Raw genomic sequence first — 16453 nt, 5'->3', positions numbered from 1 at the left:
CATTAAGATGGATGTCCGAGAGATGGGTCACAAGGGAATAAAATCCGATGGAAGAAACTGTAATCATTATTCGCTGTGGCTTACTTCTCGGCCTTGCCGCTATCTCGGATTGCATAGGGTTGAATAGTAGGATGACTGATAAATAAGGGATTGGAAAGGATTTGGAAGTGAGTGTCTTGCCTTATTTGAGTTTCTATCCCGGAATTTCCCTAGATGAACTGAGGAATAAAAATCATGAATAATCTCAGTAAAAATAACCGGTATCTCCAAAAGAAATTCGAACCCAGCACCTTCCAAATATAGGTCTATAGAGTTACCGCTCCGGTAACCCGCTCGCATATAACCGTTTCCCACAGTGGGTTTGTTCTTAGAAATGCTGGACCTTCAAATTCTACTGCCAGGGAGTTAGTCGATTAGTTGGTGAGGTAGTGACGTCAGAACAGTTTCAGATTTTCACGTGATGGTTTTTGACATCCACAATATCAGAGGACCTAGACTCAGAATGCAAAACTATTGGAAGAGAGAACTCAGACAAAATTCTAATCTGGTGATTGCGTTAGGGACCATGTCAAAACTATGAGCACTTCTCGATGCAGAGAGATGAAATTGGCGTGCTTCCAGGCCGTCACAAAGCTCTGATAAATGGAATAAGAGAGCGAACTGCGGGCCCCTACGCAGTATGAAGATATGAGTATTTATTGAACGCTCAGACATCTGTAAAGTAAGCACCTAGGGACCACTACAGGAGATGAGGTCAAGCACAAGTGTTTGCTTGTCAAAGTTTTACGTAACCTTACTTTTTAGATTCTTATCGAGATCCATAGATCAATGATCGGATAGGACTTCCATATACAATTTAGGAATTTGCGGGTATGAATGTGTCCTCAAATGCCAGTTATTATTGGTATCATTATTATGTTATTGCATATTAAACTATAAATTATATTCTATATAGACACATACTTTAAGACTGAAACTAAGTTCCATACACGGATTACGAGCTTTGGCGTCAAGTATCTCCTTTACACAAACACAGAGGGAAAGACAGCGCTACGTTTAGTTAAAAATAAAACGCCCTTGTGCACTATAAAACAGTTGAATGTTCACATCACAACTCACCGGCCGTGTATATGCCCTTCCGGCTCCCAGGGAACTTCTTCAATAAAGTCTACACTTGCTCCCATGACCTGAAACACGAAGAGTGATAATAAAGTTAACTCCGCTTGTGTCTTTCTACTAGATGAGGTCGTTAAACTTCTGACTGACAAGTTTTAACCATTTAAAGTCAAGTGGTTATGTCATGTATCAGCTTAGATAACATTCAAATACTATTCACTTTGCCGACAGGGCGTCTTTGTGTGTTTCTTACAATTCTCACAATAAACAGAGATTCCTTCCCTGAACAGCATCAACAGACTGACACTTTAATGAACAAAAGTTTGTTTTCTGTGAGGTACGAACTGAGTCTTTTAATATTGTTTAGATTTCTTAATGACTGAAACTGCCATATATCTATAGCTAACAAAACAACTTTGCATTCCGGTAGTCTGTGGTTAGAGACTGGTCCAGAACGTCAATTTCTTAGTTAATTGTAACAAAAATTAGTCATTCCACAAACTGCTAGAATTTTGCCTTAATAGTACATCCACATCCTTTCCGATTCATACTTTATATAGCCCTAAAATTAGATTCTATTCAACATGTGAAGTTTAATGATCATTATCAAATTAATGATGAACAAATCAGCAATTATATCCAAGAGTGTAACATTATTTTCCGGCGTGTCTTGTGCCCGTATTAGTGTCGGACACTGTCTCTGTATCAATATACACGAATATCAGGGAAGTTGGCTCAACTTCCATATTTAGTGACTGGAAGTCATTATGCTGCCAGTTATTTTGTCATTAATGGTAATATCAGAACTACTGTAGCGGTCTGGTGTTTTTTCCCCCTTGGCACTACAGCCCCAGTGGGCCTAGGCCTACCTCCATGAACTCCGTTCACTTCGGTTTTTCTAGATCTTACACATTCGGTAAGACTCCTTGGGCGGGTGATCAGCTCGTCGCAAGGCCTCTACCTGTACACAAACACAGAAAAACGCACACACACAAACTAAACATCCATGCCCTCAGTGGGATCCGAACCCACGATCCCGGCTTCCGAGCGAGCGAAGACAGTGCATGCCTTAGACCGCTCGGCTACCGTGGCCGGCGGTCTGGTGTTTACTATGCAGGATTATTCTTCGAAGGGTCAGGATTCGATCCCAGTTACAATCATCAATTTATAAAGTATCAGTAAAATAAGAACTGTAAACATAATGACAATTCGAAAAGATAACCGGAATCCGCCAGGGAAACAGACAAAATGCAGTGTAATTACGAAGTAATGAATAAGCCGTTTAGGAAGAAACTGAAGCTGATATAATTTTAAATATTGTCGAACAACCGCCCTTAAATCGATGCATTTGTGGATTACTTTACGATGTTATTAATCTTTAGAATTTATTTCATCGAATGGCAGGATATTCGGTGAATGATGGATTATAAAGAATTTATAATTCATTTTTGACTAATGAAGCTGTTGTTCTGGCAATCAATTAGAGGGACTGAGCAAAACCACGGAAACCTCAGTGAAAATAGTCTGTGTCCTTGTAGGCATTTGAAATGAGCGCCTATTTAATCAAATCTAGACTGTCCCGCTATGCCAACCAGCCCAGTGATCAACTTTAAGATCCGTGCCATATCCCAGGCGCCGGCTTCACATTGTAGAACGTCGGGTTCAATCCCCAGTGACTACATGAGAGATTCGTGATAGACCAAGTGACACAGGACCAGGTTTATATCTGAGTTTCTCCGTACTCATTTATTATCACTCCCTGAACTGGGCGATTACACCCATCAGGCAGCACCTTATCACTTTCTAGGTCATTAAGTTACCAATTTCGTCTCTGACCGGCCACTCGACTGTTACTAAGCTAGAAAGATAGCTTATTTGAGGCTCTAAAATTTGAAACAACTCCAGTTTGCTGTTTGAAATTTGTCATATTATTTTATAAGAAGAATGATGTCAGTCGAAATCTTAATAGCACATTCTTACGCCTCGAAGACAGTGGCAGAGCTAACAACAACAACAACAACAACAACAACCAGTGAGCGCCATTCAAACCGTAGGAAACAAATAGTACAAAATGTCCGCACAAGCAGACTGTGCACCACTTCTGGGGAAATCACGCCGAATTTCCTCGCGGTACTGATAAACTGCGGAAGTACCGCCTGCAGCGTACTGCTTATACTAAATGAACGACAAATGTGTCGGAGAAGTTGCGGCAGAGTCACGGCGAATCTTTGAGGAAGATTGCATGACACGGTAATAACGACTAACTGACGAGTATGAATAAGAAACAGAGATTATATAGTGTGCCGTGTTTACGCCATGCAAGAAATGTTGAGCCACAGATAGAGCCGTTGCTAAGTAATACACGCTCGTAACAAAGGAACAACGGTGTTATGCAATCCCTTTCCAGGCAACGGCTCGGTAAACACGCTTCTGCATAGGCGGTGACGTCACTCAAAACAATAGCAGAGTTCTTTTGTCGTTGTAGCTTACGCTTGCGCAATGACGTCACACCCCAACAGTACTTGGCTATCACGTGACTTGTGTTTTCTGTTGCTGTAAGGATAAGCACACTGTCCACTTCAATGGACACAAAAGTAAATTTATTTGAAGGTAATATGCTCGTTTCCTTTAAAAGAGAATTTATTAACCTTCACCATTGGACGTATTCCTCACCTCAGAGTGAAACTTCACGAATTCTGTGATCCCAATGCGAAATTTCATGCACCCTATTGTCTCGGACAGTTCACGTAACCCTTGGTCTCAGATTGATGCCTCAAGCGTCCCTAGGTTTTAGATTGAAACTTTACATATACCTTGCTCAAGGAGTGAAACTTTAAGCTCTCCTTTTAAGTGGGGCCTTTATTTCTGCACCAAGTTACGTGTTATCGTGTATTGAGAACACGAAAAAATTAAAAAATCTCTATTCATTCCATGCAGAGAAGTAGGAAAAAAAATATTTGTCAAAATGTTCAGGCGTTTTCATCTCTGTAAATGTATCAAAAACATCCCTCGTTCCTCTAGGGGCACACGCACCCTCGGTTCAGAACCGCTGCTCTGAAAGGAGTTTAACGTTATATTTTGTGATACCGTTTTATTGTCGGCTTTGTTGTTCCAAATTGCCATTGTAATTAGAGATAGAATTTGGCTCAGAATTTACATATTGAAGGGCGCATGGCGGGGGAGATTGATGCATCGTAACAGTGAAATTACCCCAGTAATGTTACAGCCTTTAGGGAATTCGTACTAAAACTAATTCAATATACATTGGGCAAAACAAAGTAACGTTAGCTACTAAAATTGGGGCTCATGTGTCCTTGGTCTCCATTTTGTTCTGACAGAACAATAAATTGGACAAAAAGAGTTTCTTGTTACTTCCTTCTTCCTTATGCTTTCTTGGCTTACTCGTCTACCCTGAAGACGGAAGCTATGTTTTTCTTCGAGATGTCTGCTTCTAAGGAACTGTGAGGGCTTTACAACCCAGAAGATAGCGCTTGTAGTCACCGATGTGGGAACTTCAAATATAATATTTATTTATTTTTATGGAAGCCAACTATCGGAGAGGAAATATTTATGTTTGGAAATAGCATCTGAAATCGTTATCCCCTCTTCTTTCTCTGCGGTGGTCATAAAATACAAGTCGCCTATATTAAACGTTTATTTCCCAGGTGAGTTCTGCGTCGTTACCAGAAATATAAACGGAAGTTGTAACATCGAGACATGCCTCTCAAGTGACAGACCTTCTACGAGCCTCTACCATATCGAGTGGTAACATTACATCCCTTGCCCAGACTAAGAGGACAGTAAGCATGAGCCGAGGAAATACGTAGGCAGGTTTGCCTTAACGGAACATATTCCCGAGGGACAACTAGAAGTTCGGACATATTCACATGTGCTTATGATACGTAAGACTATGTACTCTGAAATATGTAACTTTCGTGCTTAATGGCAGGAGAGAGAGACTTAAGGTTCTTATGAAAGAAAAGTTTTGGGCCGAAGAGAGACGAATTGACAGGAGGTTGGAGAAAACTGCATAATGTGAAATTGTACTCTTCGCCAAGTATAATTAGAATGATCAAGTCAAGGAGGATGACGTGGGAAGGGCATGTAGCACGAATTGGGAGAAGATGAAAGCATATAGGATATTGGTGGGAAAGCCAGTAAGAAAGAGACCACTGGGAAGAACAAGGCATATGTGGGTGGAGAATATTAAAATGGATCTTAAAGAGATAGGATGGAACGGAATGGATTGATCTGGCTAAGGGTCAGTGGAGTGCTCTTGTGAACACGGAACCTTCGGGTTCCATAAAATGCTGGGAAATTCTTGAGCAGCTGCAGATTTGGCTTCTCAAGAAGGTCTGACTTCCATAAGTCAGTAATGAAAGCAAAATACGCTAATGGTTTCCGCGAATGCTATACCAAATTATACAGATTCAAGCAAGAACATATCTGACATTCTAGATTTCCGCAGAGATGAATGCTGATGATTCAGTCCCCTGTCATGTGACGCCGTGTAGGTTCCAACGTTTCTGAACGCCCTGCCGCCTCTATCATCTGCCCTGGCATTAGCTCTGTCAGTACAGTGGAGTGCTAGGTGACCACGTATCGATTTCCTTACTCCGCTACCATCTCGGTCTTCATGAGGATGTGTTTAGGCAGAACGCCAAACCCCACTTCAATTCCCTTCATATATTTTTATATATTATGAAGTATCCTTTATGTCATTGTTTCTACGTCTAATTGTACAGTTTACTGTAAATGTATATTAGAACTGACCCACAACAGCACTTAAAAATGGAAACAGATTTATATTGGCAATACTTGAATGGTTTTCGTTTAATTCAAAGAATTCATTCTGAAAATAAGAAAACGTACATTAATACTGACATGCAAGTTTACATCAGCGCTTATGTGAAGGTTGATATCTTTTGAGTAGTGACGGCATGTAGCACTGTAGCTAGTTACCAACGTTTTCTCTACTATCTTGAAGACTGAGCCAAGAAAGTCCTCCAAAATGTTGATAATATCCACTGGGTTGTACGGAGACACATCAGAAAATGCAGTAATTTATTATAATTTAATATCGTCGGATACATTCAGACTCTGTCTGTATACAAAAAAAGTAAAAGTGAAGGTATCCCTGTAACAGGCCGTGAAGGCCCATCGGATTGTGAGACGTTGAGGGTTCCATATTATCTAGATAATTGGCTCAAAGATGGCGGTAAGTTTGTCAGCCTTACGCGCCGGCAGCGCTTTACTCCCCAGGAAAATTATTTAATTAATTCCTGGTACTCATTTCCGTTAGAGGCTGAGTCGACCCCCAGGGCCATAGTGCGGCCGGAAGGATTAGGTCAATTGAAAAAAAAAATCCTATGACCTCATCGGGATTTGAACCAGCGACTTTCCGGCTTGTAGCGTAGTGCCTCAACAACTACGCTACCGTGTGCCTCCTGTCTGTATACAATACATACCATAATTCAACCAAAGCACAAAGGTAACTCCTAACTCCATCAGCGCTCTTCTAAACTGCTCATAGCACAAAATCGTAACAGATCACACGTGTCACATGTCTCGTTACGATCTGTAACACTTACGAGTACTTGCAAATGTTTTAGAAATTATTTTTGTTTTATTAAATAAGGGAGGAACATAGACTGAGGGTGTTTGAGAACAGGGTGTTGAGGAGAATATTTGGACCGAAGAGGGATGAAGTGACAGGAGGTTGGAGAAAACTGCATAATGAGGAGCTTCATAACTTGTACTCTTCTCCATATGTAATTAGAATGATCAAGTCAAGAAGAATGAGGCCGGTCACGGTAGCCGAGCGGTCTATGGCATGTACTGTCTTCGCTCGCTTGGAAACCGGGATCGTGGGTTCGAATCCCACTCAGAGCATGGATGTTTAGTTTGTGTGTGTGCGCGCTTTTCTATGTTTGTGTACAGGTAGAGGTCTTGCGACGAGCTGCTCACCCGCCCAAGGAGTCCTACCGAATGTGTAAGATCTAGAAAAACCGAAGTGAACGGAGAAGTTCATGGAGGTAGGCCTAGGCCCACTGGGGCTGTAGTGCCAAGGAAAAAAAAGTAGAATGAGGTGGGCAGAGCATGTAGCACGAATTGGAGAGAGGATGAATGCATATAGGATATTGGTTAGAAAGCTGGAAGGAAGGGGACCACTGGGATGACCAAGGCGTAGGTGGGTGGACAATATTAAAATGGATCTTAGAGAGATAGGATGGGAGGGTATGGATTTGATTGATCTGACTGAGGATAGGGACCAGTGGAGCGCTCTTGTGAACACGGTAATGAACCTTCGGGTTCCGTAGAATCCTGGGAAATTTTTTAGTAGCTGCAGATTTGGCTTCTCCTCAAGCAGGACTCAGCTCCATAAGTAAGTAAGTAAATAAAACAAAATTTAAATAATCATACGCATGCGTGGGTGCAGTTTCACATGAGCTATATATCGCTGGTGGTTCTGTCTCCATTTTTCTGAGAAAACTGAGATAATTGAATCCTCCGGTTCTCCGAATTGTGTTGCATTATTTCCACGAACTTGCATAAGTTTACTCCACTGATAAGAGCGAGATTATAGAAAGTATTTTATTTAAGCCGAGAAGCCGGGGTAGCGCAGTCGGTATAGCGACTGGCTACGGGCTAGACGACCGAAGGGTCAGAGTTCGAATGCCTGTAGGTTAAAAAATTCTCTCTTCTTCAAATCGTCCAGACCGGCTTAAATCTCACCGAGCCTCCTATCAAATGGGTAGCTGGGATTCTTTCCCTGGTGGTAAAGCGGAGGGAGCGTGAAGCTTACCATTCACCTCCCGTTAGCGCTGAGATCAAGAAAATCTGGATCTATAGATCCACTCCCCCATACGCCTTCATGGCGTAGTGCTTAGTTACTTGAGTAGAGGGACAACTTTCCCTCTCCTGATGATGGAGACGGAAACGATCTTCGAAGCGTTCAATATAAACCCATATTAATACTGCTGATCATTAGAAGGCTCTATTATAGCATACACGTCCCTCAGTAGCTCTGAAGCACGAAATTCATGTCGTTGTAGGCGCATGCTTCGAAAGCGTGAGATTCATGTTGCCCATTACGTCATTTCCGGACACCTCGCGCTGAATCGTGGAGCGTTAACACGCTGCTTGAATGTCAGTTATGTCACGCACGGTGAACCACGCTTTCACTTCCCCGTATCGCGTCTGTTCTGTAAAGACAAAGAGTACTTCGGCGCGAATATGTGGACTGCAACACACTCGTAAGTAAAGAGGGCAGCTTACCGTTGCCTATGTTTGTATATTATTCTTGTGTAGTGGCAGTGAACGCAGGCCTTGACGTATCATTCGATAATATGTAAAATTTGAAAGGAATGCGGGAGAAAGCAGGGGAAGTTAACAGTATGAAAAATTCAATACTAAAGACGCGACTTTCACTTGAATCTGCAACGGGAAATACTCGTATATTGTCACGTATGAGGGATTTGCGTGACTAACAATAAGAGGCTCTAGATTGGATGATTGGATTTATCGGCACTTCCTTTACAATTACAATCCATTTTAACAGCACACGATCAATGGCTTCTAAGACTCGCTCCATTCCTTACTGGACTACGAGTGTCTTCTCTTCTGCTGTGGCGAAAGACAAATTAAAAATCCAAGGTTCCCTACTCACTGTCAGGAATGAACTGAACTAACTTCCAGGTGAACCGAATATACTAGAACATCTTCTCAAACGGTCCATTTATCCGTTGGTACGGGAACGTTCTTACCGAACCGTTGCCTAGCCAATGGATTATTCTGTCTCTATTCTGTGCTTCTGGAACGTGCTTACCGAACCGTTACCTAGTAATGGATTTCCACTCTGGCTCCATTATTCTGACTTTCAAGCGTCATATCACAATATAATAAAGTATGAGTAGCGTGTAAAAAATCGAGATCAATGAAAGATGCAAAATATTAAAGGGAATATTTGTACCGTGTGTTTCCAAACAGAAGAAGAGTTTTAAAGTTCAGTTATACTAATTAGTGAATAATACACTGAATAACATTAAATTGTAACTTACAGCTTGAGTGTGTCGTTACTTTAAGATGCTACCTTCAGACTTAATACAATCCTCTTTCGAAACAACACAAGAACTTTGCAATTCATAGAAACTTTTCATTCTAAATTATGACCTGATATTTCTACTAGTTAGACTTTGTGAAAATATTATATAGACACACACCACAATACTCACCACAGACTTTGTTCAATTTCTAAAGCGAAAGGATGAGAAAGTTTACAAAAGAATCAACGGGAATTTCATTTACTTAGCTACTCAATGTCTTGGTGTTGTCTGACGTTACTGAAGGATTCGAACTTGCGGAATTTATTCTTGGAAACAACCCCTAATTATTTTATGTTTATGTGTTTTAATAACATAATAATATAACTTAATTTTAACACCAGTAACCTGGGAACCTCATTCATTTCAATCCCGTGTCCTGAATCATTGATTTATTGTCTAATATACATTGNAAACAACACAAGAACTTTGCAATTCATAGAAACTTTTCATTCTAAATTATGACCTGATATTTCTACTAGTTAGACTTTGTGAAAATATTATATAGACACACACCACAATACTCACCACAGACTTTGTTCAATTTCTAAAGCGAAAGGATGAGAAAGTTTACAAAAGAATCAACGGGAATTTCATTTACTTAGCTACTCAATGTCTTGGTGTTGTCTGACGTTACTGAAGGATTCGAACTTGCGGAATTTATTCTTGGAAACAACCCCTAATTATTTTATGTTTATGTGTTTTAATAACATAATAATATAACTTAATTTTAACACCAGTAACCTGGGAACCTCATTCATTTCAATCCCGTGTCCTGAATCATTGATTTATTATCTAATATACATTGAAAATAAGTTCAAACAATTCTTATCTCCAAATTATGTCCCAAAAAGAGAACAACGGGAGACAGTAACTTCAATAACATTAATTTTATGGAGTCAAAAACATGTTATGGTTTAATACCACGAACTCCCATTTTCTTAGAACACAAATATAATCCCCGAAATCAAATTAGCTCAGAATTGTGTCTATCTGGTAATTGTGGCGCTGAACCCTATGTCCCTTCTGCTATAAATTGTATTAGTTTCGTCGATAAAATTGGCTATTCTCTACCTAACAATACACTCTCTAATAAAGGTACAAACTTAAAGTGCAATTTATTCGCTCCTTTTCTTAAGTAAGATAGACATTGTACTTTCAGGTCCTGTTTTGGATAACTTATTTACTTACTTACTTACTCATGGAGATGAGCTCTTCTTGAGGAGCCGCCTATTCTGCAACTACTCAAGAATTTCCCAGCATTTTATGGAACCCGAAGGTTCATCACCGTGTTCACAAGAGCCCTCCACTGGTCCCTATCCTGAGCCAGATCTATCCAATCCGTACCATCCCATCCTATCTCTCTAAGATCCATTTTAATATTGTCCACCCGCCTACACCTTGGTGTTCCCTGTGGTCTCTTTCCTTCTGGCTTTTCCACCAATATCCTATATGCATTTCTCGTCTCCCCCATTCGTGCTACATGACCTGCCCACCTCATCCTCCTTGACTTGATCATTCTATTTACACTTAGGGAAGAGTACAAGTTATGAAGCTCCTCATTATGCAGTTTTCTCCAACCTCCTGTGACTTCATCTCTATGCGGTCCAAATATTCTCCTCAACACCCTGTTGTCCAACACCCTCACCTGTTTTGGATAACAGAGGCGAAAATTTTACGGACTTTAATCTGGATATTATGAAGCAGGTAATTATATTAATTCTTATTAAATTACTTAAGACCGTTTTACCAACGAGGCACGCGGTGGCGTAGTTGGTTGAGGCACTATTCTACAGGCGAGAAGGTCGCGAGTTCGATTCCCGATGAGGTAATTGGACTTTTCGATTTACCTAATCATTTCAACCCCACTATTGTCTTGGGGTCGATTCAGGCTCTAGCAGAAATGAATACCAGGAATCTTCCTGGGGCGGGGTAAAGAGCGGCAGGCGCATAAAGCTGACAACCTCACCGCCATCTGTGAACAGATTTTATAGGAAATGTGGGAGCCTCGGCGTCTCACAATCCTATGGACTTCAACGGCCTATTACAGGGTTAGCTTTGCGTTTTACCGTTAGCAGGTGTCATGTATACAGTTTAATACAAGTCGATTAAGGTATTTCCTATGCAACAATTTTCTGGGTCGTTGATGGCCTCATAGTCAGTGTGTTGAATATGTATTTCTCAAACGTTATTTCCCATCAGTAAGTCTTCATGGTGACACCAGAAACCATAAACTTAAGAAGCAGCGCCGGACATGAAAAATGAAATTAACGCTTCAGATTGGGAGATATATTTATGTTCTATGCCAATACATTCGAAAGTAAAGAACATACATAATCATCGCAAGATTCTGCCGTCTTGTTTTATGTTTCAAAAAGCATGATTATGGGATATTAATATCTTCCGTATACCTTTTACAACCGAGCAAGGCGAACAACAGTTAACTCTCTGAACTTGTATTTAGGAGATATTAGGTTCGAATCCGGGCCGGGAAATCGGATATTCTAACTGAAGTCTTTTTTGTTGTTCCCAAACTTCCCCAAGCAAATTCCAAGACAGTACCTCAACTAGGCCACGACCACTTCAACACAACTCATTTCCAATTCATCCTTCACCAGTAATCCTTGTATTCTACGGTATATAATCTTATGCATTGGCAGGGTCACTTAAAAACCACAGAAATACAGTTATTTAAGTGGTACATCCATGGCAGGAGTTTGCATCGCTGCCATTTTTTTATGTCTTTGATGGTAAGGAGTTAAGATGCAAAGAGATACAGAAAATATATTCATAACAAAGTACCTAGACGTCTGCTGCTTTATATAAACGTCAATATTTGAGGATGCATTTATCTGCTTGGTACAGCATTACTATAAGCTTAGCTTTCTTTCAGAATGAAAACAGACTAATCGTTAGTTACATAGAGACCTACTATGAAAACTTTTGTGTTTCAAAAAGAGCGTGCTGTCTATCATTTTGACTTAGTTTTCTTCTCATACTCCGTTATACACTCTCCGGTATCCTGCGTTAGGAACCCACGAGGGGGGTAGGAAGTAAGGGAAATGAGCTAGTAAGTAAAGAGACGGGAGTGAAGATGAAGCCAGTGGAAGAGGAATGGATGACTGACTCTAATTTCATTGCGCTACGAAAATTTTCCACTGCCAATTTGTAACCGGCCAAGTTGTCTGAATGTCTGCCTGTTACTTCCATTCCACAAACCAATTTCGTCTGGATGATTGGTGACGCAGCCCTTCAGGGTTATCAGCCTTAAATCTCAGGAAGCCGAACTGGTCCCCTGTCTGTCCTCGCTCCACAATAACACGAATCTGCCTCAAACGTACAATGTATCAGCTTAAACACAAAGTTTATTTTTACCAAGAAATTCTAGTGCGACTCTACCCATAGTGTAACATAATCCTGCAACACACAAAACTTGTGTCTGAGATTGTGAGGGCTCTGTATACTTAAACTGCTATCATACTGCACGTGGCACCCATAATCTTGTGGACAGGTAACAACATTTCGGACTGAATTTCTGGACCCATGTTCAGGTCGGAAAAGTCCTTTCAACCCTGAGGATGGATGCATCACTTCGCTTCGAAAGGTTGATATCTATCTACAGGAACACATGGCGTCGCATTCCACAATATAGTAATGTTAACACATAATCTCCTCTGTTTACAAACAGATCAGTATACAGACGCATGGACAGGGGTGATATGTACAGACTCTGTGGCGCAACAAACGGAAGCACCAAGCAGATATTGAAAATTTCAAGCGGGAACCCACAAATATAAATTAAATTAAGACTATTCTTAAAAATAACTAAATTTTAGTGAATTTAAAACGTGACTCGAGTCGGATTAAACAAATTTACTGTAAGGGGTACAGTCTGCTAAATAACTTTGTCTCCTTTACGACAAATGCCAATTCTCCGATATTATTTGCCTTTCGTTTCTATCTATTCGCCCTGAATTTTCGTAAATCGTTTCCGTAAATCTACGAGACATTTTAATCTTGGTCTCTCTCTTTTTATAAATATAGGTACAAAACATTTTTTGTTAAAACATTCAGAAAGCCCTAGGCTTCATAAAGGCTGGAAATACATCGACCACCTGAGTGACTATCAGCAGTTAAAATAGTAGCTCTCAACACAGAAATTACTGCTATTATTCTGATTGAATTATTATTACAATCCTGTATTTAAGCATCCTGTTGCGTTACTGTATCTAAAACTGTTTACTGTACTAATCAGTCCTTCAACAATAATACGAATTGTTCCTTCTTTCTTAGACTTTCACTTTCGATACAACATGTTTCGGCCCTAAATGGCAATCTTAAGGTGCTATACACTGCTAAAACTGCTACACTGCACTAACTGTCCATTCGTCATATATGCGACTGCCCGCTTCAAGATTCAAACCGTCACAATCGTGGCCTAACTAATATGCGCTAAAATAGCACACCCTGTAGTTCACTTAATTTAAATCAAATAAATTCTGCTAAAATATCGTTTAAATTTTGTAAAATTCTTATTACATTTCACAGGGGGCGTCGTCCACTTGTTTAGATCCGTTTCCTTTTCTTCAGATGTTTTATTACAGCAGTCTTGTTTTTTTTCCTATTCATAATTCCGTTGTTGTGTCACGTCTACAGTCTGTAATCATCTGTAATCATGAAGCGTGCAGTCGCATGGGCGACGGATAGACAATATTAGTGCAGTGTAGCAATTTTAGCAGAGTAAGGTACCTGAAGATGGCCATTTAGGGCCGAAACATGTTGTATTGAAAGTGAAAATTGTTGAAGGACTTTGTAGTACAATAAACAGTTTTCGTTGTTACAACCGCTGTTACTACTTTCCATTACACTGTAGCTTGTTAAGTGCGCTTGTCTTGAATGATTAAACAGGTATGATGAAGAACCCTTTAAAGAACACGAAGGTCCCGACACTGGACATTCTAATTCCTGTAAAGAAGAACCTACAGACGTAACTTTACTACTTGTACGTATCTGCTCTCTACATTAATACAGGCCTCTCCTTTTTTGTTTCCTTGGCACTACAGCCCCAGTGGGCCTAGGCCTACCTCCATGAACTTCTCCGTTCACTTCGGTTTTTCTAGATCTTACACATTCGGTAGGACTTCTTGGGCGGGTGATCAGCTCGTCGCAAGGCCTCTACCTGTGCACAAACACAGAAAAACGCACAGAAACATCCATGCCCTGAGTGGGATTCGAACCCACGATCCCGGTTTCCAAGCGAGCGAAGACAGTACATGCCTTAGACCGCTGGGCTACCGTGACCGGCATAGGCCTCTTACTATCTACAAATAATATATACGTCATTTTAACACGCTTTTCTCACTTACTTCTAACCCTGAGCAAGTAATTACCTAAGTTTCTCAAACGATTTGTATTATCACAGTTTAAAGTTTCCTATAAATTTATTCTTTGATAAAATCCACGTTCTTCACCAAATGCCTTCACTCTGAAGTTGAAAGTTTCGACATGTCTTAACGCAATAAGTAAGGCATGTTTATGAGGCCGCGCCATAGCTCAAGCTATGAATTCATAATAATGATAAACTAACCCCAATACTAGAATATAATCATAAGGTAGCTCAAGCGGTTAGTCGCTGGCTTTCCACCGCGGCGACCCGGGTTCAAACCCGGGTCTGTTCAAGTGGGATTTCTGGTGGACAAAGTGGCGCTGGGGCGAGTTCTCTCCCAGTACTTCGGTTTCCCCTGCCATTTTCTGTTCTAGCGCCCGATGTATGTTCCTTTCCCCCAGTCCAGTTTAACAATGAACTGGAGAACGCCCTGTACTCCCAATTTTACGTCAATTTCTTACGAAACAAACGCTTTTGTTACTGGCCCTTACACCGCCCACTCAAAGGGTGTCACACCCCTGAGAGTCATTCCGTAAAGCGTGCCTGAGCCTGTAGATACTGCCCCTCACCCTTTGAATAGGGTAACTTCCAGACAATGATTAATGTGGTAGTGGTGGTGGTGACGGCTCCATTGCGCTGAGGTGCGTCAGAACCCGTCTCCTGTACCAGCAGCCCTGGAAACCTGTAACTTCCAGCTATCAAGACAACTCTGAAATATGGAATACATTTGAATGTTTTACAGTGACATTCAGTAGCGAACTGGTAGGTGGGGAAACACAGATTTTTTCTTTAAGGTTTCATAATCAATCCTTTTGCTAGATTGAAATATTTTCTATAATATATAATAAGAATTTGTGAAATAGGAGTAAAGACAAAGAGAATATTATAAAACGCTACTATTTTCAGGACTGCGACGCCGTGCGTGTAATCTGATATTTCAAACTTGAAGAAACATGCTGCCTCCATCATCAGGATAGGCGTGTTTATAAATACCTACCAGACTATACTGAGTCACAACAAGAAGACAGTACTCCTCATAGACCCCGCCAAAAGAACCTTAAGTCCGATACAAGACACGATATTGACTATTTAACCTGAGAATATAAGACTATTTATGTTTCATGAGGTCATCAGAGAAGAAGAGATATTATTTTTATACAGAGAATTAACCTATTAATCTGTGTTGCTGGGGCGCAGTGTACGGCATGAAATTAACCTTTTAAAAAATATTATATAGATAAATTTCAGTGGTTAGCAGTGGCCAGTCCAATAAGCTACAAAGTTTTCCACTGTGTTATAACGTGTTCCCATAAGAGCAATGGTATATTTCTGCCGTCATGCAGACAGCATTATTTTGTAATATAAATAAACTGCCAAATCCTTTTACATAAATTTCCATGATATTCATTGTGGTGTGTCTCATCTTTGAGCTCGACATTTCTCTTTGGAGTAGGTAGGTAGACAACCGGACGGTCATAAAGACAGGCGGATGGATGGATAGATAGATAGATTAGATATGTAGGCAGGCAGATACCCTGGAGATAACTCAGACTTATGCATTCATACAAATATCCGTGATAACTCTCCCGTCTAGATGATATATTTTTGTTATTGCTAGTGGGGTGGGACTAAGTCCCTTGTACTGCGGCCACTTCTGGCCTACTGTACCAGTCCCAGGTGATAGGTGAGGGTGATTGTGGAGCAATTGGTGGAATGAAAATTGGCAGGGGAAACCGAAGTACTAGGTGAAAACCTGCCCCAGCGCCACTTTGTCCACCACAAATCCCACTTAACCAGACCCGGGATCGAACCCAGGCCGCCGCGGTGGGAATCCAGCGACTAACGGCTT

At 40.7% G+C, this 16453-nt stretch overlaps 1 protein-coding gene and 1 long non-coding RNA gene across 3 annotated transcripts in view; one reads left to right on the top strand and one right to left on the bottom strand.

Moving 5' to 3' along the window:
* The window catches only part of LOC117282537, a 400895-nt gene that overhangs the window by 139640 nt on the left and 244802 nt on the right, over window positions 1–16453 (bottom strand). The window contains exon 3 of the long non-coding RNA XR_004513304.1: window positions 1120–1187. This is a non-coding gene — a long non-coding RNA (uncharacterized LOC117282537). The remainder of the gene's footprint in view (window positions 1–1119; window positions 1188–16453) is intronic.
* The window catches only part of LOC111867128, a 236624-nt gene that overhangs the window by 36094 nt on the left and 184077 nt on the right, over window positions 1–16453 (top strand). The gene's annotated exons all lie outside the window — the stretch shown is intronic.

This window comes from Cryptotermes secundus, unplaced genomic scaffold (genome assembly GCF_002891405.2).
Source record: "Cryptotermes secundus unplaced genomic scaffold, Csec_1.0 scaffold381, whole genome shotgun sequence".
NCBI classification, from domain to species: domain Eukaryota; kingdom Metazoa; phylum Arthropoda; class Insecta; order Blattodea; family Kalotermitidae; genus Cryptotermes; species Cryptotermes secundus.
This window is presented reverse-complemented; position numbering and strand designations above follow the sequence as displayed.